The sequence below is a fragment of the Aptenodytes patagonicus genome, chromosome 6 (assembly GCF_965638725.1).
Source record: "Aptenodytes patagonicus chromosome 6, bAptPat1.pri.cur, whole genome shotgun sequence".
Lineage (NCBI taxonomy): Eukaryota > Metazoa > Chordata > Aves > Sphenisciformes > Spheniscidae > Aptenodytes > Aptenodytes patagonicus.
The window spans coordinates 69,636,666-69,658,121 of record NC_134954.1 but is presented as its reverse complement, the minus strand read 5'-3'; positions in this window follow the sequence as shown (position 1 = coordinate 69,658,121).

Below are 21,456 nucleotides of genomic sequence, written 5' to 3'. Positions count from 1 at the left end.
CTTGTTGATCTGTGCTCCTTACATTTTGCACACTGACTAACAGGCTACTCACAAGTGCAGAGAAGTTTATGTCCTGCCAAATGTGTTATTAGTACAGTACTCTGGGCACTTCATTGCATACTAAGGAAGTTTTGCTGGCCTTACATTGATGTCGGATATTGCTGTACCAAAAAATCGTCTGCAAGAAAATAAGCTTCTTTAGAATGTGTTTTTTAGTAAGTCCTTCAAAGTAAAATTGATATATTTGGGCTCTTACTTCCTCTTTCTCAGTTATGTGGATATGTGTAGGATTAAACCTTCTTTCTCTGTTAGTGATCTTCTATCTTCTAGTTAAATAAGTATCTTTATTTTTTGAAGGGACAATTCTTTCGGTAGCAAAAGGTGTCTGAAGTCAAAAGTGAAAAACTTTCAAGTGCAGTAACAGTGCAAATTGATAAGCTGTTTTGGAGCTGGTTTTGGGACAGAATACACATGAGGAAATAATTTGGCATGTGCTTAACTTTTATTGGGAATGGATTTAAGAGCACAGTATCTCAAATCTGGGTCATGCAGTAAAAGTGAAAAAAATTGACACAAGGCCCAAGTGAAGTCAATGAAATTCCCACATTAGGAACTGGAATAGGCCTAAAGAGAAAACAAGAGGGTCTTTGGGGTAAAGCTGATGATTGCAACATACTTCCCTTTGCTCTAATTCTTTTGCCCTCTTTGAGCTTTTGTTTCAGGTACAGATTCTGTGCTTGCCTGTATTTTAGGCTTGATTCTAGAAGCAGCTGAAAGCTCATTGTTTCCCATTGCACACATGAGAAATCAGTTCTCACACAGAGTTTTCTTTATTTTGATTACTGTAAAGGAAATGGATCTCTCATTTAGAGTAGTGATGCAGTCTTTTACTAAACCTGATGGGACACATCCAGTCCAGGCTCTAACAAAGGAATGTATTGTGGTTGCTTAAGTGGCAAATTAGTAGATCTACAGCTTTACTCAGATGGCAGCAATTACTGTAGTCATGATTTGTCATCATTAGTTTGAGAGTATTAATTATCAATTTCTCTTCAGTCTGTTTACTCTGAAATAGGCACTAACTACTGATAATGACCAATTTCTCGTGGACTGGTTTCTATTACCATTCTTTCCTAAGTTACTGCCATTGCCTTAGGCCTCACCTGCACTGGGTGGCCTCAACAGGTAACGCTCCCGCTCTTTTGCAAGAGCTTCTGTAACTCATCTGCTCTGGGTTCAGGGAGTCCTCACAGAGACTGGTTTTACCTGCAGATGTTATGCAGTGTTGTAAAAGAGTGTTTTGTTGCCTCCTCTACAATGGTTGAGTGGGAGTTCATTTACAGTGCACTGTGGGATGCCTCTCTGGGATTGTGAAATCCTTAGCATCATTTCAGTTGGTGCTCTGCACCCCATCAAACTTTGTTTCACAAACTTGGTGTTTGTTTTAAACTTGTGTATCGGCTCCTCTTTAAAAGAAGAAAGTAGTGCCCGTACAGTTACCTTTTTTTCTAGCACTCTAAACTAGACTTCCTTGTGATTTCTGACTTGTTTTTCAGCAGAAATGGCAATTCCTGGGAGGCTATGTTTCTACCTACTTGGCTCTAGAAGCAGACAATTGAATTTAATTAAAGATGAGCGTGTTCTGAAGATGTGACATGCAGGCTTTGCCCAGCGCCACTGGCAGCACACACGTTGCCACAGCACCGCACCTGCCCGGTCTGAAACGGGGCGGACTGCAGGTCAGAGCACCCTTTTTGACCTGATCACGGCTCCAACGACAACAAGTCTCAGCTTGATGCGTTTCATCTCGGTGTGCCTGTGAGTATCTCCGCAGAGGTTTGCAGGCTTTGACTTGTCAATTGCTAAAGCTATCCCTCCGTTGTCAGGCAGCACAGACTACTTGGCAAATCTGAGCTGGCTGCATTTGTTCCGTGGGTTGCACACTGCTGTACACGTTCGAGCCAGACGCCAGCAGCCCATTCTCATGAGTGGGTGGCAAAGCTTTCTCAACAGAGGCCAAAGAGAAAATACTAATATAATGTGGGAGCAGAGCTGGTGGCTCAGCTGTACTAAAATGAATCACCAATTCAAGTTCAATCCTTCATTTTCAAGCTGGCAGGGGCTATGAGTGCTGATAAGGCAACAAACTCAGCTGGTGCAAGCGTGCCTCATTTCGCTGTATCTATCTCAGCTGCTCTCCCGTGTGAGGTACGTCCAACTTCCCGTGTCTGGATTGATGATTCAGTATGAGAGTTTTGCGGGTTATGATGAAAGGGGAAGTCCAAGGCTGTGAGAGAAAGAGGAGGAATCTTCATTTTTGGAGAGGACAGATTTTGAGATGTGGCAATAGAAAATAGAAGGAAAAAACATGCTTTGGCATGAAAAAATGTTGCTTTTCACTGCTCTTCATTTGTGAGCTTCCATTTGAGAAGAAATTCAGAGATGGGATTTGCAAAGGGGCTTACATATAGATTGTGTTTTTACGAAATATATGCTGTTGTTGACAAAGCTTTTTATTTTGTCTGATAAAACTGAACAAATTTCAGGCTGTAATAATCTAAATTCAGCATAAGAACAGGTCACTGCAGCTGCTAAAACTCAGCCATGTATATCCACAGAGTCAAGAGCTAGTGTTTTAAAAAATGCATATTACGTGGTTTTCTTTTATCTTGAAAATTGACAGGATAATAAAGATATCAAGCATTTTTCTAAAGTAATTGTTAAAGTTTAAATCTCACAGTGGCAGTTAGGTATTCCATAATTAGCTAGAGAAACATATATGTCTTTATGTATTGACTCTTTAAAGTGTTTTGTTACAGTTTGACAATGATTTTGGGATACTGGGCAACGGGGTTTACACTTCAGCCTTCATGGTCACACCAAAGCAGAAACCAGCAGGAGGTTAGAGAAGTTGCAGGGTTGCAAGTGCAGGCAGGTAGTTTACAGCTGAGAGTTGTTTCTCGCAGTGAACATTTTGTTTTCCTTAATTCAGAGCTCATAAAATGGCATAGCAGATAAAACATTTGGTGTGTATAAATGGTTAAGTCGGAGGCTGTGGTGTGGGTCAGTCTGAAACATATGTACATAAAAGGCATGGTTGGTGGTAGCAGTAATTAGTTTTTCCCCCTCTGATTCTGGTGATCCTTACAAGCTTGCCTGGATGTTTTGTGGGAGAGAAAAGAGCTCTGTTGGTGTGGAACCGCTAGAAGCGTGTCTCAGAGCTTTCCAGATCACCTAGAGCTGCAGTTGCTAATGGGTTGTTATCTTCTCCTCTCTCTTGTCTTTGATTTGCATCCTCTGCCTGTCCCTGCCAAAAACATCAACCTGCCAAAAACGTCAACCTCACAATCTCAGTTTGCTTGCAAAGCTGCTAAGGTTTTGCTTGTTACTCCACCCCAGAATGGTTGCAGTGAAGCAAAGTGGTCAGTGCAAGTCGTTACCTGGTTGTGCTTTGTTTTAACCTGTTGACATTAGAGAAGATTCAAATAATCCAGTAAAGCTTCCAGCAGACCACCACTCATAGTTTAAGAAACCACATTTAAATGATTCATAAGCTATCGCCATGTCGTGTGGTTTTCAGCAACAAGTGGGTAGAACCATTAGCGTGGCCGCATATTCTATTGGGCAGCCGGTCTCTGAAGTTTTTGGAGGTTGACTGTGCAGATGGACCCAGAGAAGATGGAACCGCTTCTGTGCCCAGAGGAGCAGCCAAACTTTTCATGTCTGAAACCTCTCCGTCCCCACCATTAAATTTCTAGTGATTTCCAGAATCCAAAATTGAACGCTCAGACTCTCCGCTGCATAACTGCCTCCACTGAAAATCCACTTGACGCCGCAGAGTGTGTGTGCCTGTGCGTGTGTGCTATGCGCCTGAAAGACACGGCAGCCTGAAAGTTGTAAGATTTGCCTTTTTAAAAGCAGTTGCCGTTATCAGGAGAAACGAAGGGTGCTGATTTTACAGCATTAAGCTATCCTGCTGTATGGAGGGAAAGAAACATGGCATGAATCTGTGAAAAGCTGGAAAGTTTACAAAGAAACGATCCCACAGCTTCTAGCAACAGCAGCTGTGCTGTGACATACAGACTGATGTACCAGTTGTCTGATCAATAGGTTTTACTTCTAGGACTATTATTTCTTGGCAGCCAACCTAATGTAATTACGTATGTTTTCCTGCAACAAGCAAACACTTTGTGTGGTTGAGGAAACAGCTGCAGTACATTGAAGAGTTTATTTGCATAAATATGATAGTCACAGAATTACAAAATTACATATTGTGTCTGGTTACATGTTAATGGCAAGGATTATAAATACCTATAGGGATTATAAATACCTATAATGCCCTTTTATTTAAAATGAATAAATATTTAGCCATTTTGAACTTCGAAAGACAGTTTGTCATCTGACTATTTAAAAGTGTGACTGTTTAGTCCAAAAATAACTTTGAATATAACTCTGAACTGGAAATCCTTGCATAGAATCATTAAGGTTGGAAAAGACCTCTAAGATCATCGAGTCCAACCGTCAACCCAACACCACCATGCCCACTAAACCATGTCCCTAAGCGCCTCATCTACACGTCTTTTAAATACATCCAGGGATGGTGACTCCACCACTTCCCTGAGCAGCCTGTTCCAATGTTTAACCACTCTTTCAGTAAAGACATTTTTCCTCACGTCCAATCTAAACCTCCCCTGGCACAACTTGAGGCCATTTCCTCTCGTCCTATCGCTTGTTCCTTGGGAGAAGAGACCGACACCCACCTCGCTACAACCTCCTTTCAGGGAGTTGTAGAGAGCGATGAGGTCTCCCCTCAGCCTCTTCTTCTCCAGGCTAAACAACCCCAGTTCCCTCAGCCGCTCCTCATAAGACTTGTTCTCCAGACCCTTCACCAGCAACGTTGCCCTTCTCTGGACACGCTCCAGCACCTCAACGTCCTTCTTGTAGTGAGGGGCCCAAAACTGAACACAGTATTCGAGGTGCGGCCTCACCAGGGCCGAGTACAGGGGCACGATCACTTCCCTGCTCCTGCTGGCCACACTATTTCTGATACAGGCCAGGATGCCATTGGCCTTCTTGGCCGCCTGGGCACACTGCCGGCTCATGTTCAGCCGGCTGTCGACCAGTACCCCCAGGTCTTTTTCCGCCAGGCAGCTTTCCAGCCACTCTTCCCCAAGCCTGTAGCGCTGCATGGGGTTGTTGTGACTCAGGTGCAGGACCCGGCACTTGGCCTTGTTGAACCTCATCCAGTTGGCCTGGGCCCATCGATCCAGCCTGTCCAGGTCCCTCTGCAGAGCCTTCCTACCCTCGAGCAGATCAACACTCCCTCCCAACTTGGTGTCGTCTGCAAACTTACTGAGGGTGCACTCGATCCCCTCATCCAGATCATTGATAAAGATATTGAACAAGACCAGCCCCAACACTGAGCCCTGGGGAACACCGCTCGTGACCGGCCGCCAACTGGATGTAACTCCATTCACCACAACTCTCTGGGCCCGGCCGTCCAGCCAGTTTTTGACCCAGCATCTTTCCTTATTTTCTCTTTTGAGACGCTCTTCAGAGCTGGAGAGGCACGGGGAAACCTTCAGAAAGGATTGCCAAGCCAGATAAAATTTGCCTCATTTCTTTCAAACTTAAACTAGGCTCCTTGTTTTTAAATTCATAAATAACTTTCTGAAGCAATCTAGTAAAACTTCTCATGTATGAACTGCATAACACAGGAACTAAATCCCAGGTTGCAAGTAATCTGCAGGCTGTTAATATATGACCAGGGATATTCACTGAGTAGTTACATGAACTGCTTCCAGAAAAGACCTAGTGACAGCACAAACATTTGTGCAGATGTGTGTCAAAAAGAACAGATTTGGTGGAGCAAAACTTAAAAGGTTTGTTTCAGTTCCTCATCTGCTTCACTTTGTGACCATAGAAGTGCTTGTGCCATACAAGAGAGATGGTAATGCAAACCAGAAAAGGAAGGCTAAAAATGTGGAGGATATGGAGACAGCATCAGCCTATACTGCCCTAAATTATATGTGGAATTACAGCATCACACTGGGACAGTTGAGTTCCTGCCCTGTGCAGGGGCAGCTTGGCAGGGACACCTCATGAAGAGGTTGCAGCTTAAGTGGTCTTTAGCCCAATGTTTTAAAAGAAACTTGGCACCAATTCTGGGTTACCATAAGACAAGGAGGCTGTAAACTGCACACACATCTGCAGGGGGGACAGGAGCCTTTCCGAGCAGTGCACCGTAGGCTGCTGAGGCTGGCAATCGCCAGATCAGCCCTCTCTGCTTCTGCATCCAGAGCCCTGCCTGTTCACAGTGCAGTCAGCACAGTACGATCCTGACATAGTGAAATGGGTCCCACTGAAGGTTTTGGTGCTGTCCTCATAGAAGTGTGTTGTTTTGATTTCTTGGGTGGTTTTATGCAGATTTGATTGACGTGGTTGGTTTCAGCTGACAGATTCAGTTGTGCAATTTGTTCAGCTCTTCATGAAGTAAGAACAGAAGAATGCTCCAAGTGTCATGACAGCATGATGAGATGAGCCTTAACTCATCTACTCATGATATTTCAAAATATGTTGCCACATTTTCCTCCAGTTGTTCATTCTGCCCATCTGCTGGATGCTACATTTCTTGCCGGCAGCAGAAAAATCAGCCTCAGTGCCCAGAGAGTGATGGGTTTTTTTCTGAGTTGGTTTTTGCTGACAGTTTTAACTTGTATCTAGACTTGGCACTGAAGCAGCTCAGGAACATGAACATGATCTGTTGAATGATACCGCAGTTCTCAAAGCTTTCTGATCTTAAAAAGGAAACCCTACTTCTGCCCCTGCCTCTTGGTTTCATCCTTTTCCTTCCACTAGCCTTTGGGAACAGATCTAACATTAACCAGAAAGAAAATTACCAGTGTTTTTGCCAAAGCAGCATGGGTTCAGTGGCTGGAGAGCACAGTGAGAAGCAGAGGAAGAAGGAGGAAGAGGGAGGGTACCATCCCTCCTGTGGGCGAGTCGTCAAACTAGCCTATGCAGATTACTGGTTCTGCAACATCACCCCACTGTCACCTCCAGCAAGAAGATGGTAACCCAAATCTGGGGGGAGGAATTGTCTAAAGGTCTCAGAGCCATCTTTAGCTTTCCTGACAGCAGATTGTTGTAGCTATTGAATGATTAGTTTCCATTGGCACTTTGGCCTTGAGGAGATAAACTCTTAGCAGTCAGCTAATACATTCTCATTACCTTGGGAAGAAGGCATTGGACCTCATAGGAGTACACGCTCCATTTTGAGCAGGGCAAAAAGGATCACAGGAATTCTACTTCTGCGGGGGAAAAGCAGCAGAGAGAAAACGGTATGCTTAGGGGGCTGAGGCTGTTAGTCTGTGTTTCCACACTAGCTAGCACAATGGATGTGTGCCTGAGCGTGTGGTCAAGAGCAGGCAGACACAGATGAGCTCTGCCTGCCATCTGAAGTGCTGGGATACAAGCTGCTTTGATTTGGAAGGTGTCTAGATGTGTTAGGGTGGACGTGCAAGACTGAGAAAACTGAGTCTATCTTCTTTGCGTGGAGGCCTGTGAAGTGGCTGAGGAGCCCATTCCATGCGGAGCGTTTGAGAAGCTTGTAAGTAAGTGTAATACGTAGTCACCGTAAAAGGCGATGTGAAAATGTGGTGATGAGACCCGACTGGAAGGAGAGACTGGAAGGAGCTCAGATGATACTTCATGTGAGCTGCCTATTGCCCCGAAAGGACAGGGTGCACGAGTGTCGGTTTGGCAGTAAAGCACTCTTATAAGGAAAGCTCCCGCTTTCTGTTTCAGAACAGCTGAAGAGACTCTGCTGGCTCTGTACCTGAACAAATGATGGTGGTAGGCTGACAGAAAACTGAATACTTTCTTGGGTCAGTTTGTGTGTTTTCATTTGAGAATTGTAAATGTTTGATCACAGAACCTGCTTTTCTTATGACACTGCAAATAAAGGGATTACAATTGTGCTTAATCCCACTGAAGTAAATGAGTTTTTAATACTGACATTTAGTGGGAGTAGTCAGGCTTCTGGAGAAACCCAAAGTGAGACTAAAATGCTAGGAGTGGTGGAAAAGATAGTTGGATGAGGCCAATTTTTCTGCTGAGGGAGAATGTGAGAGGTTGAACGGTATAGGAAGTGCTGATAGGAAGACTAGTCATCAGGGCAATAAAGAAAGTATTTGAATATAACGCTTACTGACCATGAATCTTGAGTAGCGAAGATATTTCACAGTCTTTTTTCCATGTTTAGATTGGAAGTTAGAATTAGAGGTGAGTTGTGTAGTTATCGAAGCCTTGTATTTATTAGCAAAATGATTTATTTGTGTTTTAAAAGCCTTTTAAACACGTACTTAGGGAAAATGCTTTCTTTGGAGGCAAAACTGGCTTAGGACATTGACAGAATGCCCGTCCTCTCTAACTTCCTCCTCTGAGCACAGAAACTACACAGTTGCAACAACATAACGGAAGGTGAAGGAATGCCTGGGGTGGGGGGCATTAGGAACTTTTTAAACTGGCTTTGCTACTAAAAAAGTGTAAGGGTGCAGATCCACATCAGCTTAAGCTCATCGGTTCTGGGGCACGCCCTCCCACCCATGTATTCTTTGCCGCTTTCTTTGTGTCAGCAGTGATGCACAGGAAGCTGATTCATCTAAATTTCCCGTGGTAAAAAAAGAGCTTAAGGTGTGATGGAGATGCTCCCTTATTAGCATGCAAGCGTGTGAGGAGCAAACTTATTTCCTCAAAACACTGTTGATAACCTCTGAAACTGCAGTCTGATGAGACAATCAATGGAGCTTCTGACTATTTCCTTGGATCCAAACTGACACTTTCTCATAACGTGAATTACTGATCCAGTGTGAACTTATTCTGGTGGTACAAATTTCTTAAAGAAAATAATGACCAGTTAACCCTCCACTGGCAGGCTTCAGGCTGGGTCAGATGTCGCCCCTCTTTCCCCACACTGAGCGAAGCCGGTCCAAAAGCCTAAAACTTACAAACTCTGTCGTGTATCAGTTTGGCAGAGGTAGACCCACGTGCCAGCATGCGACCCAGGGCAGACTCGTCCTGCTGGGTAGCGAGGGAGGGCACCGAGCTGGTGCTAATTTATCGTGGAAGAAAGGCACGAACGAAAGGCACGTTCACGTGGCAAAAGCCTCTTCCTCCACTCGCTGTGTCAGCAGAGCTTCCCGGTGGAGGCGCAGCCTGTACCAGCAGGAGTTTCTCCGCTGGCCGCGCCTGCACAGGCGCTGCTGCTTGCCTTGCGCGGGGGCTTTTCCTGGCAGGCTGCAAGTGCCAGGGGCCTGGCTCGGCTGTAGCCAGGGGCAAATGCAGCATGAGGCCATGGCTAGACAATCGCTGCAAAAACAGATGTTGCAATCGAGGGTTACAACCTCTCTGCTTCAAAAGTGCTGTCTGCATGGCTCAAACTGATTGAAGATGCCTGCTCTCAACTTACCCGTATTCACACTGCCCATAGAGCCGTGCTGGGGAGGGGAGAGTGTGCTGGAGGGTTTATGTTTGTGTCTTTAACACTGGCGGGAAGGATGTACAAAGCTTCCTGATCCGTATATGCCTGCCTTGATGCTTAGGTGCCTTCAAGACTTGATATAACTTTGGAGTGAAAAGGTTGCCTTGAACTTTGCTGTCTTTTTCTTGGACGTTGGACTGGGAGCAGTGCTTCTGTGAATGACCTGCTTGCATCTCTCAGTGTGATTTTCGGGTTGAGAAGGGTTAGTGGATGCTGAAAATTCCTGGTTTAGAACGGCAAGTTACTGAGATGAGTTGGAAACCTGCAGAAGGGTCCAGGTTTGGGTTTGGGCTGAAGCAGACAGACTGGAACCAGTAGGTATTTCTAAAAAGCTAAAAAGAACTGTTCTAGGAAAGTACGAGACCAATAAAAAGATGTGGAATTAAAGAAAAGAGAACAAGTGGTAAATATGAGAAATGTGAGTTGAAATCATATGTATGGAGGCAAATGAAATAGCATTACTTAACATAATGCCGATAAGTTAGTGTAGACAAATCAAATATACATAAAATGAGGAAAGCTGAGTGAAGTAGCAGCAATTCTCTTGTTGCTCAAAAAGGGGAGCAGAAATCTGTATATGTAGTCAAAGAGCATTAATCTATTCAATATGCCTCCTGGGTACTCTTACAGCCCTTACAAGCTGCTGGAAAGTGTATCTGGCTTCAGAAGAGGATGCTTGTGCTTTTCAGATGATCTTGCCGAGATGAATAAACAAATAGGGCTGGGACTATGGAAATGATAGGTTGGTAGGGTCTTTTTGGAATTTAAACAAGTGTATTACTCAGTATGGAAAGACTGTCTGACAATTGATGGAACCCTGCGGACTTACTATAAAGATTGGATATATATGAAAGAATGATAACGTATGTGAGAACTGAAGCTCAAAAGGCACGCCAGTTAAAAGTGAGGCTGGAAATGCAACAGGATTGTGTCTCGTTCTCCAAGTTGTTTGAAATTCTCAGGCATAAGCTTCTTAACACTTGCTGGAAGAAGACATGCTAAAGATTGCCAGCCTGAAGGTATTAGGGTATGCAAGGCATTAGGAATGGTAATTACCATGACCTCATACATAAATAATCATTTAATAACACAGCTGATTTCTGGAGCCTTAACAGTGTGCTGTCAGTGTAGAAAATACGAAAAGAAAATTTCTTGAAGCAGGAAACGCCTTCAATCTAAGAACCTATAAAGGAAGGAAGCTTTGAAAAACAAAAAAGCAAACATTATCAGGTTCCATAAAAAGGCAGTGAGGTTGAGCAAGAGATGCTGAATAAGAACCTGTCGGCAGGTTTTCAGATTTTGCCAATGTGAAATGCTAATGGTAATCTCCTAAAAAGAGCAGGCCAGGGTTTTGATGATGCTGGAAAATACCAGCTCCCAGTAGACAGGTGCATTTTTGGTACCTTTTCAGGTCAGCTGACTTCTAATTAGGTTCCAAAATATGAACGTAAAATGCTAGTTTTAGACATATTTGTGTTTGAAAAGTGGGACTTTATCCATACAGTTACTTAAAATGTCTGTTTTGTTACCTTACTTGTTACTCTGTTGTCTGAAATCTCATCAATTTTCTGGTTAGCATCAATTCTGGCAGTGTTTCCAGAGCCAAATATAAACTGCACAACATCTCTGTGGTGTAAGATGTGTAATAACTGGTAATTCACTGTGCAGTTTGACAATAATTATTCATAGCTTTAGCATTTGCAACTTGATAGCCTATTTTAACAATATTGTTAAAAAGGTTCTCAAATAAACAATTCTGTAGCTAAGCAATCATAATGAATTTACATAATGTGTGATAAGTACATTTAATTTTTAATTTAAATGTAACTCCACTTGGAGTACCTCTGAAATCATTAGTGGAAAGACAATGAAAAGTCATGAATGCTATTAATTGTGAGTAGGAAACTATTTTTAGTCTCTGTTCTCCAGAAGACTTGCATTTAAAAAAATTCTTTCTGAGAGTGGGTCCTAGATCCTTGGTGCAGATTTCTACAGGCAGAGATATTTTTAAAGGGGCAGTGCGTATCCGGTTAAGAATTTAATGGAAAATGATTAAAAAAATGTAGATTTTGCTTTTTAATATCTAAATTTTCTCAGTTACGTAGGATGCAGTTGACAGAAGAGTTAAACAATGGAGTATTGAGAAAAACAGAAGTTTACATGCCTGCACTAAAATTTTTCATCTTTTCTCACCCAACATTTAAGAAGTGTCTTCTCTGAGGGCAGTACCAAGCTAGAAATGAATTATCCAAAGGGGTGGGTTTGTCTGTGGGGAGAGTTGCTTTTGGTTTTTAAACAAAAGACAAAGTATGCATAAACACATTCCCTCACTACCCTGTGAGCAGTTGCAATTAAATGAATTTAGTTAGATATAGAATTATGTAATTTGGGCCAAATCTAGTAATAAGAGTTTCAGAATTTGTTTCCATAACCTTTTGCTGTCTTTTGACCCTTACTTATTACCGAGAGGCCGCCAGGAGGGTTGGTGACTCTTCTGTTCGATTCATTTTGTTTCAGAGCTCAAACCATTAATGTCTGCTTAACATTGTACACTAATTCCCCCGAGTTTCCTTGCAGGATAGTAAGCTTTTCAAAGAGCTTACATCCTACTATTGTTCTATAGGAGTCTTTTTTATTCTGAGGACACTGTTTTGTATGTTGACATGTAACTTCTTTATAGTTTCCGTTGTTCACTGAATTTTCCAATTAGTGTCCACATCAGCTGAAGCCTGTGAGAATTCTCTGTGAATTACAATGTCATGTTGAACTGCAGCAGTTATGAAGGTGCTGTGTCAGAAGATACGAAGCACTTTTCCCAAGTATACATCTGCAATTGCATTTATTTTAAAACCTGAAATAAAACTTGGAATGGAGGTTTTCTTAGAGTTTTCTTCTAATCTGTGTTTTTCAATCTCCTCTCTTTTTATTTGAGAATCAATAATATATATTGTGCCCAGAGGGTACATTTGTTTGTGTTACAGGACATCTCATAAGCCATCATTTCCAAGCTGCTGGACTGCAAAGCCAAGCTGAGTAGATTCTCTGGTTTTCTTTTTAAATGTCACTGACTTCATTTCAGGTTTGTTTTTTTTTTTTCTAGTATCTTGACAGCTAGCTTTTTCTTTGTAAGTGCCTCTTCATTCATTTAATATTTCAGTATAGCTTATAATTTTCCACATAACAACTGAAGGGCTGTACTCCTCTCACTCCTTTCAGATAGAGAAATCCTGTTATATGATTTGGGGCATTAGAAGGTAGGCTGTTGAAATAAATGACTGAAGGGACTTTGCATGTGAACGGTGGCTTATGAGTGACTCCAAAAATGATTACATCTGATCATTGCTTCGACTCCCACTGGCTTGATGGACGCTGGGTCAGAAGTCTGCATAAAGGAGCAGGATGAAGTCTCTGCACTCCTTCAGGACGTGACGGGACCACCATTGTAATCGTCCAGTAGAAAGTGGGCAGTTGGATAGCCCTCATAGTCCTCAGTACCAAAATGACAGCTGGAAGACCTTGAGGTGAGGAAGGCTCAGCTCCATCTGATCGCATGTGAGCCTTCCGCTCCAGGATAACTGTCACTTAAAAGGAGGACCGAGGGTTCCCTAAAGGGAGCCATCAGCAGAAAGTCTCTGGTATTTCTGCAGTCCGGCTTAGATGAGTCCCGTCAAATAGTTCCCAAAGCAGATACTGCATTCAGATGTCTTGCCTTTCTCTTCAGAAGCATATCATGGTTGTGCAAGCAGTCTTTATCCTCTACGGTCTTCTCAGGTTGAGGTTTCTGTTTGATTTCCAGAGGCTGTTCCTCTGGGCTGGACATGACTTTTGTTAACCCATTAGCTTATTCTACCCTGATTCAGGGATTGTATACTTCTTTTCATCCCATTATGTTCATAGTTACATCAAAATCTTCATCCTGTGCTTCACTGGGGCAGCAATAGATCAAAGGCAACCTTACAAGCCGCAGATAGCAGCAGAGGGAGTTCCAGCTCCCTTCAGAAAAGCACAGGGAGCCTCCTCCTTCTTCTTCAATAGTGCTTCACCTACACTGGGTGTCCGACACAGTACAAGAACTCTTTAAATGGTGTTTGAGGATGGTTACTACTAAATCTGTCACTGCTATCATTTAATCAGTTTCTGAAGTCATGAATGCGACTACTGATGCCAATAACAGATCATTCATTCATTTCAGAAGTACTAAATCAATTTTGTTGGAATTTAGCTTGCAGAGGTGTAAGGGACGAGGCTCACATGGCTGTGCTGTGAGCACAGACAATGCCCCAGGGAAAGCTCCAGAAGCCAGCCACGGGCAGGGGCCTGGTGTCACTCTCCTTGACTGACTAATGGCTCAACCACTCCTGGAGCTGGGGTGAGAGAAGACTCTAGAAACCTTGGGCTGGAGCCAATAAATAGGGGCGCACGTGAGCCTCCTTGGGGACATTCTCCACACCGACACCCCCCTCTTGTTGGCAGGTCCGACACTGGATCCAGGATTGGTGATTTCTTTATCTCTCTCTACCTCTCTCCTGCTTCCCAGCTCTCTTTCTTTCTCTCTCCTCCTTCTCCTTCTTGCTCTCTGCTTTTGATGTTGTTAAGTAATACAAGGCCTACCTCAACTCCTCACAAAGCCGCTTAGCTTGTGTTATATATTAAGACATAGAGGGTTGATGCTTATAGAAGTGTTTGTGCCATTGAAGTTGGAGTTTCTTTTTGGACCTTGAGTGTTATTTCACCTTAATCCACACTGAGGGGATTTGCGGCTCTTAGTCACTCTCCCCTTCCCGCAGGTGGGGCGTGACAAGAGGTGAAAAAGCTAAATCAGCCTTTAAGTTCATAACTACAGAGTGTTAATTGGGATTCCAACTAGGATCTTTTTTTATCTTGTATTAGTAATTTATTATATTATTATTATATTAATTTATAAATTAATAGCATTCTTGACTCCAGTCCAAATTCTTCTCAATTAGAGATGGCCGTATGATTTGGCACAACTGGGGGAGGAAGGGAAGAGGGCACGTGTTATCCCAGTATGTGGGAAACTCTGTCAGCTGATCTGCTTCTGCCAGGTTTCTGTTCTTTCAGATCCGTTTTAGAAGGTCCTGTCCCCTGTTCTTTGCACGGGCCTGTTCTAACCATGGAGGACAGAAACCTTCAACAATGGGTGAACTGGGAATGAAAGGCTTGGGGCAGTGAGAAGTTCCTGCAATACTAATAAAAAGCTAAACTGATTCTTGTACTGACAGTAGTAAAAGAGTCAATACACTAACCCTGGCTTTTATCCTTTCCATCCTGGATAATGGATCCTTTTTGAGAAATATTTTAACCTTGAATCCTGCTTAATTTAAACTGTGAGCCATATTAATCCTTCCTAAAATACCACTCAGGACAGCTGGATTTTGTTGAGGGCTGGGGGAAGAGAGAGTTGCCTCATCTGAAGACATGTTCTTAGTACAAACTGCTGTTTGAGTGAAGCAAGTGGAGCTGAATAGATCCCACTTTAAAGGCAAGTCTAGTTATCAATTTCCTGTAGACTACTTCCTTAGCCTGAAAGTACTCTTGTATTCTTTCCTTCCACCCTGAAATCATAATAACAGTTCTACACCTGGTATAGAACTCAGTTGTTAATTACCGGAGGCTGGAAAACCACTTCTCTTACACTGCTGAAATAGTTGATATACTCTTTTTCCTCTAGCATCCGAACTTGAATGCGTATGGTATTCAATGACAGCGGACTTTGACTCTGGAGTTCACTCCGGCATTTGCTTCAGTCAGGTCTTGGACTAGAGTGTAAACAAAGTTTAACCTTTAATTTTTAAATGGAGTTTGTGTTTAAAAGGCTGAAAATCACAATCAAATTATTGCATTCAGGCTTATCCAGTAAAATGTTTTCTAATATCTAAACATCGTATTTGCTATATTTATAATATTTATCTATTTCTGAACTTGAAAGCCAAATAGTTCTATTCCTTGTAAGTTCAGAAATTGTTTGAGATACTGTAGTGGCATTTTGCCTTTTTCTGAGCTTCAAATAGCAGCAATTGATGAGAAAACATTGAAAATCAGAAGAGCAAAAATGTTTTTGTCACCAATCAGCAATATTTCAATTTAAGGTGACGTCTGTGGCTTATAATATACCTCCACTATGACTTGTTACTGATGGAGGCTGTTTTAATAGAAATAAGAAGAGAAACAAAGAGATAAGGTAATTTTATCCAGTGCTATTTTTAAAGAATATTTGGAAAAATATATTGAAGCAAACAGGATTAACTCTGCGCTGAAACTATTTCTGTGGAAATGAGGTAAAACTATTTTAAGATAGTTTAAAGAATTTAAAAGAATTCATAGTCCTGCAGCAATGTTGAAAATACAGCCAGTTTCATATTCTTGTTTGGCAAGTTTTTGACCGCAGTGGTTTAATCAGATGCAGAAACTTTTCTGTAACCTCGCATCTGAAACAGTTTTCTTTTAAATGTGTGTTGCAGTGTAACAACCCAAGAGTATGTGAGGAGGGAGCAAGGTAAGCAAGAAATTCATTTCATGGAATAGTCATAGAATAACCTGAATAATTAGCTGCATGCAAAATTTACTGTTGGTTTGAGCAGGTCCAGCTTTGGACACAGGTAAAGAAGACAGCTGCCTGGGGCAGAAAATCACAGCTTTAAGGTGGGGAAATGGATTTTGCTGTAGGCCTGACTTGGAATGGCTCAACAGTGGTAGAAGGATAGGTCCTCTGGGCACACTCCGCCCTGCTAGCTCTGGATACCAAAAATGAATGACCTTTTTGGTCCCAAAATCAGGCAGTCCGTGTGCTACCATGACTAAGATCTGCATCCCTCTGCAATAGTCTCCTCTCCTGGACGGAGGCTGGGGAGAGAAGGAGCCCTGGAGCAGGAATATTCACTCATTTTCTCCTGCTCTTCTAAGAATCCCTGGGAAAAAAATGCTTCACAAAGACTAGCTTGTTGACTGTTTTTGAACCTACCCACAGCCCACTGACTCGGAGAAGTTACGAACTGGGAAACAACCTTTTTCCAAAACAAACTGCGTATGTTACATCTTGTCTTGTCTCTCTCTTTTTATAGTCGGATCACGAGTTCTAGTAAGGACCTGAAAGGAATGCCCATTCTTTACAATTGTTCAGTCTTAAGGAAACCCTTCCTTGATACTATACAGAAAACTTACCAAAGATAAGTAACGTAAGATTTGAGAATACATAAATCTTTGTATCTATGAGTGAGAAGCCTATCTACAATGACTTAGGATAGGGATTTTAAGCCTGGATCTGTTTTGTTGCAGATCTCAGTTTTTATAGCTAAGCTTGCACAGAGAGCTTGTTCCAATAGATCGTTCTCTCTGGTAATGTCTCTAGTCTTGTTCTGTTGTACGAGTCTTCGCAATTCAAAGTTGCTTTTTTTTTGTAGGTGAGGAAAGAAATAAGCTCACATCAAAGCTGTTCTTTCATCTGTCTATTTTGACTCTCAAAGATGAGTCAGAGGACACCCACACATATACTTAAATCAGATCCACTGTTGTGAATGCATTTGGACCATCCATTAGAGATAAAGACTCCATAAAGGAGGCTGACAAACTAGCCAGGCATCTGATTAGGCACAGAATAATTTCAATGGCTAATCAAACGAATGAATCCTTACTTGATTACATTTCAGTTTTGTATCAGCTAATCATGAAACCAGAAAATACACTAATGGATGCTGGTTTCTTATAGCACCTGTTCACAGGTACAATTGCTGTAATTTGGGAAGAAGAAGGGAGGGGGCAGTGCTAATTTCCTAATCAAGAGCTGAGACAAGTAGCAAGCTCTAATATTCTTAATGCAATAGGTCGTTTTTCTCTAGAAGAAAACTAGAACTTTTCCAGGACTTGGAGATAAGTCAGCAGTGGGATGCTGGGATCACTCCCCCGCATCTCACAGCGTGCATTTTTTTACACATATATGTTGTTCCGCAGGAAGCCTTTTTATCACATGGTGAAAAGAGACCTTCTCGGGACCATTCTTAAGAAAGTGAGACAATGCGACCTTTCTCCCATCCCTCAAGTCTCTTTCCATACTCACTGCCCAGCAGATATTAGTAGGGGCAAGAAAGGTCCCTGCAGAAAAACAGAAAAGGTTTGTGGTGTGTGTGTTTGCACATGTCCATGTTCTTTTGGTACTCCTGGTGTCTCAGGAGCTTTGGTCTCGGATATAAAGATCACAAGTTATCATATGAGCGGGATACTTCTGAATGCCCTCCTCCAAGGTCTCTGACTTAAGATATAATAAAAATCCTTAGGAACCGTTGCGGTGCTTGGAGGAAATCCTATTGTGCTATGTGATAGTACAGAAAGCAGCCCCAAAGAGCCTACTGTGTAAAACGGTGTACGTTTTCTTTTCATACAAAAAGGTAACAAAGGGAAAATATTGGAGGAAGAAAGTGAGATGAAGAACACTGGGTTCTGCTTTTAATATAGCCTGGAACTGACAGTTCTTTGTTGTACGCAGATAAGAGTTTTGGTACTAAGTTATGAACAAGATCTTACATCTACTTTCACAATGGATCCCACAAAGCAAAATAATTCTTCAAGTTTTTATTTGCTACCCTGCCTCTGGTAAAGTATCTCATGAGAAACAAGACTGAAATAAAAGCTGGGCCTTAATTCCTGAAAAGTAGGTCCTACCCTTACAGGAAGCTAGCCGTCAGGTGCTGAATAGCCTCACAATTTCACTAGTGTCAGGAGAGCTACGCTGAGTTTGGGCTAGAAGGCATTAGGCTGAAACTATTGCTAACAGAGCACAGTACTTACAGGAATGGCTTTAAAACATCTGCCAATCAATACAGTCCAGTTCTTTGAAGAACTCTTAGTTTACTGCTGCTTACCTACACAGTATCTCCGAAGTCTAAGTAGAGAGAATAAAGAGACCAAGGGCAGCTGGATTAGCAGTATTAAGCCACGGTCAATTTACTGCATGCATTTTCATAGCTTTTGCAGAAGTGGAGCACTAGATTCTCTGCTGTGTAAATCAGTATAGATCCACTGAAATTGCCAGAACTGTGCTGATTTATACAGGCTGAGGACTGTCCCCAAGACTTCCAGCATCAGCTGTTTTAAACGGTTGGGTTTGAGCTGTCTTTTGAAATACTAAGCCACCAGATAGATTGCATTTCAATTATCAATGCTGATCAATATATGAGATATATCATAAATCTTTCCTAACCACCACTCAGCTGAATTTCCCTTATTGGCTTAAAATACGTTCATCCTGAACCTTCTTTAACTTTTCATACAAGCTCATAAGCTGTAGGAAAATAAAGTCTTTGAAAAGGCAAACATATATAAACACTCCATTAAAAAGGTATGGTGTTACCATTTGTCATTTCATTGCTCATATAACATCTGTGTCTAAAAATAATTAAAAAACCCAAAACAAAACGTACCATATGAAGGGCCTAAAGTTATTTGAGGGTAGAAACAGAGTTGCTAGGATCACATCTGGTGTCGTGTTTAGGATTTTTTTCTACCTCTGGGCTTAAAACAAGGGAATGAAGGGCCCATCCTGCAGAGAAGTGAACAGTTTTTCAGAGGTGCTAAGTAAACATCTGACCCCTTTCAGAGGCATTAAAGATTCCCTGGTACCTCAGAGCAGATGCTTAGTGTTTCTCAGGATCTCTACATTGTATGAGCAGAACAATAGTTGTGTTCACCAGCATAAGCAGTTTATTTATTTGTGACATGAGTTAGAGGTTAAGAAAATATGGTAGATTTTTACTATAAAAACAGTAACGATGTTCTGGAGGAATTTCAGAGGTCTAGGAAGGAAAATGTTTCTTTCCATGCTGTCGTAACTCACAGTCTTCCCTTCATATTTGTGGCCTACTTACATCATCTACTAACACGTACTACTAAGATGTAAGGCCTACTTACATCTTCTACTTAAGTACTTACATCTTCTACTTAAGTAGAAGATGTAAGCCTACTTACATCATCTACTAACACGTACTACTAAGATGTAAGGCCTACTTACATCATCTACTTAAATCCTGGAGGTATTTAAAAGATGCATAGATGAGGCACTTAGGGACATGGTTTAGTGAGCATGGTGGTGTTGGGTTGACGGTTGGACTCGATGATCTTAGAGGTCTTTTCCAACCTTAACGATTCTATGATTCTATGATTCTATGATTCTTCAGTTTGGTCTTTTGCCTCTTTTCTCGCCTGTGTACCTGAAGGCACTATCTTCCATGCTGTGCAGATCACTGCTTCTCAGTCATGCATCCTGAATGCCATACTTCTTCACTGCTCCTCTCCCTGTCCTTTTATCTCCGGATGTCTCTTGACATGATGCTCTGACCATTGTGCTAGTACTAATCATTCAATTTCTTCCAGAACTCCCTCATCCTTCATCAATAACAGGAATATTTTCCCAGGCGTGATTTTTGAGGTCATTGCTGTTGCTCTGTTTCAATTAATCTCCTCCATTTCTTTCATGAGGAACTGAAAAAATAATTTTTGAGCTTGTTTTCCTAGAGATTCTTGAAAAAGCAGAGGATGGAAAGGAGTAAGGCAACTGATAAATATTGGTTGACTTTGTTTACCTTCTCTCCCCTCCATCTTCTTGTACATTAACAGAGAAACAGGAAGCAACAGGAGAAGGGAATGATTGCTAGTTACAGATTCAAAAGGATATGGTGTCCGTGAGCTCCGTTGCATACTTGCTCCATGCAGAGAAAATAGTCCACTGGCATGCTGACTGAATAATTTGTTTCACGCAGTACCTAGCAAATGGCGGTCATGGACCAGAACTCCCTGTGCTAGCTGCTCTGTTAACAAAAGGAAAATAATGTAGAAGTCGGTCACCACTACCAGAGCTTACATCCAAAGTATAAGACAGGAGACAGCAGATGGAGATGGACAGATGGTAAAGTACAAGGAAACTACTAAACAGTTGATAAGCATGAAGGCAAACGGTATCAGCATACCAGCTGCCTAACATTTGTCCATTAGAGATGTCAAGCCGAGGAACGGTATAAGAATGGTTTTGAAGGATAATGGGATAGCTCTGTGGATGGTTGGAGAAAAACCATCCCAAGTGGGGATGGCAGCAGGGAATAGTTTATCTGGAAACCCTGCTAACAGACAGTGGAGGCAGTTGTCGTCATTTCCAGTGAGAGGTAGGCTATGAAGGGCAGGAAAATGAGAACAAGTAATTTGCATTTAATGTGACCAAGAAGTGGGACCTGTGAAGGGACGAAAAAGAAAGGGGTAGCAGGGTCAGAGCCAAAAAGCGTGAAGACTTATTGTGTAGATATAAATGAGGTAAGACTTATACTTGCAAGACTAAAAAAAATTAAATAATTGCTGAAAGCTGTAAGTCTGCATGATTTTTAGCATGTTATTAGAAAGAAAAGGCAGTTTCACAGTTCTTGCATAGGAAGAATCAGCAAGGCTTTGACACGTCTTAGGCTCCCCTTTTCAATGTTTGACTGACAGGCAGAAAACATCACAAGGGTCAAGAAAAAGAGTAGCAGGGACACATCTAGTGGAGTAAGGAGGCAAACAGTGACATTTTAGTCATCCTTAGTGTAACATCATAGCTAAACATTTGTAAGGAGATATTGGGGAGAAAGGCCAAGATACTGTTACGGACTGGTAGAGACAAGTACAAACTGGAGAGGTGGATGTCTGTGCTCCGTGGATGGCAGTCCATATAAAGAGATTATTTGTATTTTGCTCACAGATAAATTACCCAGGGAAAAAGGAAAAGGGACCAAGGCCGAGTGTCAGGAAAACCCTTTGAAGAAGCTGGAGTCCCAAGAAGAACGACCCTTTAAAGGACACACTGAGTGAACAGAAGGCAGTGATGGATGTTGGTGGAGGGCATGAAATGTGGTAACTTACACTGTAGTTGGCTAAGTAGT